The sequence below is a fragment of the Phalaenopsis equestris genome, unplaced genomic scaffold (genome assembly GCF_001263595.1).
Source record: "Phalaenopsis equestris unplaced genomic scaffold, ASM126359v1 Scaffold232418, whole genome shotgun sequence".
NCBI classification, from domain to species: Eukaryota; Viridiplantae; Streptophyta; class Magnoliopsida; order Asparagales; family Orchidaceae; genus Phalaenopsis; species Phalaenopsis equestris.
In genome coordinates this window covers 162,251-165,365 of record NW_018250383.1, presented here as the reverse complement: position 1 = coordinate 165,365, position 3,115 = coordinate 162,251, and positions in this window count along the sequence as shown.

The window sequence follows — 3,115 nt, the reverse complement described above, 5'->3', positions numbered from 1 at the left end:
TCTAAAGATAACCCTTTTTGGATGAATTGGTTTGGAGAATTTTGAGATATTAAAAACTACTATTCTTATGTAATGAATTGGATAATGTAAAGGAATGAGATGCATTAAATATTCTATGTGCCAAATAGGAGCAATCCTATACTTTACCCTTTGGTCCAATCATAAAGAACATTGACTAATCTTATGCTTGTTTACTGAATCCGTTGCTAGGCTGGGAGGATATCAGCTCTCACTTCGGAGCTCCCACGTTCCCCTTGCCTGAGGGCTAACATCTCCGCTTCAGTTTCCAAACCCTAGGAAAAAAATTGAGGATTTTAGTCTGTCACCCTAAAATCTCCAATTCTACGCCCATCAAAGTATATTTCCCTATTTATTTGCACTCAACTCCCATGAATGTCACCATCCATAGAATTTGAATGTGGTTCCACTTTGTTGAGAATTACACCGCCTTTTTGGATCCATGAAATTACAACAAATTTATCATTACAACGGACCCTTGCTATAATGTAAATGAAGTGCAAGTAAAAACCATCACATTTATAATTAAATCTTCTTCTGATAAGCATCCCAAAATCCTAAACATGAATTCTGCTCATTTCAAAAGAAAAGTAAAGTGAAAACAATGGCATAATCTTCTCATGCCACTATTTCCAAAGAAGAAGAAAAAGTAAGAGAAGCCCATCACAAAGCACGAAGAAAACACATTAGAAACTTCATTTAACCAAAACAAATCCATTAGATAAGTGTTTACAAAAATCAAAAGATAATGAAGAATACAATACTTAGTTTTTTTCCTTTGAAAGAAAGATGAATATCTGTCCCACAAAGTCTCCCGCCGATCCATGCAATGCTAGAACATCTTCTTACAAATTCTTTCAAAATCTCCTCTCCAATCTCTCCAAAAGGGTAGAAATCTACATTTCTACTCCTATTCTAAAAACCCTAAACTGTTTCCACACTTTCCCAAACATTCCTCTCACAAGAAAAACCACTTTTTTAACATAAATTCGTTCTTTTAAAGTGTAGGGACGAAGTTTGAAGAGTTTCCACAAGAATCCTTTCAAAAAGCGTCCAAATACGTCGAATCTGGGCCCATAACCGCCAATAGTCGGTCCAGAATATTCCCGGGCGCCGTCGACAAGCTTTTCTGTTATTTTTCGGTCTTCTCCAGAGTCTTCTCCAGAAACCCCCGCCGTCGGCGAGCTCGAGGGCGCCGTCGGCGAGATTTCTGCGCAGCTCCACCGTTACGCTCAGTTTGGCTCCGTTTTAGCTCTGTTTTGCCCCATTTCAGTTGCGTTGTGTTCCTAAGAGATATCCCTACAAAATAAGCATAAAAACAACCTTCCTTTAAAGTGTAATCACATTCAAAAATATGCAATAAGTGTAAAAAGGATTAAACAACGACAGACTTATCGAAAGGTGACAGGGCAAAATTTCATTTCTTGCTCGTTTTTTTCTCCAAATTGCATCATTTTTGTTTCTTTTTCTCCAAAAATCCATTTCTTGTACCTAAAACAAAAAAATATGCAAAATACCTTCCTTTAAAGTGCAATATCATTAAAATTAAGCATAAGAAAATCAAACATTTTTTAGGCGTGTCAAGTCCCCCAAACTTAAATGTTACTTGTCCTCAAGTAACCCTTTTACTACATACAAATATGACTTAGGATAGAGATTAACTTATAAACTTCTATACTTTAGTTAAGTAAATAAAATATTAAAATTTAAGAAAAACTCTTAATAACTTAGATTCAAACTCTAAGTCTAAGAATATTTAGTAATCAATTTTAAAATTTTTGAATTTCTATTAATTTCAAGAAGAATTGCAATTTGTTATATCAAGAATATTTAGAACATTCATATGAAAAATAATTTCATAAGAACTTTACTAGTAATACTAGTAATACTCCAATACAAGTTTAGAAACTGTAATAAAGTCTTTTCCTTAAGTTGATTCAAGTGAAGCCAATTTTTGATAAGCATCTCCTCAAGCTTCTCCTTACTCATTTTTCTTCGCTTTTTCTCTATTATTTTTTACTTTTTTTCTTTTCTTTTCTTTTTTTTTTTTTTTCTTTTTTTTCTTGAGTCTCATACACTACTTTTTGAAACTATGCTATTTCGTCCTGTTCATGTATGGATAGCCTTTAATAATTTTGAACTTCAATATCCTCTTCTTAAAGTCAAAACTCCTTTATAAATTCATATTAGTTTTTTCATATTAGTTTTTGATTTTTCATAAATTTTTATTCTTTTCTTCTTACATGAAACTCTAAAATTCTTAATACTTCAAAAATACAATTTCCTTTACTTTAAATAGAAAAAAAAATCTTATCCTCTCATACCAAATATCTTTAAATTTAGAATTAATCTTTATTATTAAAAATATTTACCTAAATTTACCATAACATTTACAAACATAAATATAGTCATTTTAAGTTAAACTCCAATTCCAAGGTCATGTTACATTAATTTTGAAAATATAGTTAATTAAGGACAAATAAAATTTAGTTTAGTTCTTTTCAAAAGAAAAATTTCTTTTCCCCCAAACTTGTATTTTTAATTTTTTTACAATTTAATTCCATAAAATGTAGCAGAAAGGAAAAGTAATTAAATCTACTAACTACTGCAACATCCTATCAAATTTATATACATGCATAATCAGGATGGAATGACAACGGGAGTAAGTGAATTAAGCCTAAAACATGCTTGCAGTAATATTAAACTAAAAGGAAGTATATTCAATTTAAAATTTCATTTTTCTTTCTACCCCCAAACTTGATTTTTAGCATGTATAACATTTAGTGCAGAAAATATAAGTAGGAAGAAAAACAGTTTAGAAATTCTTTCTACCACAAATTTCTATCAAAAACATCTACAATTATTTATTAGGTTAGAAAACATGTAGTAGAAAGTAAATCTAAACTAAACATGCCATAATGAAATTAACTCAACAAAGTTTTAAGTAGCATAACATGTATTAGCATTGAAATATAAAAATGGTCTTCAATTCTAATAAATTGTAACACAAACGCAAACACAAACACACAAATAAGATAAATGAGGTCAAAGATAAATGAGGTCAATTCCATCTCACTAACTTACTTCCAATTTCTAA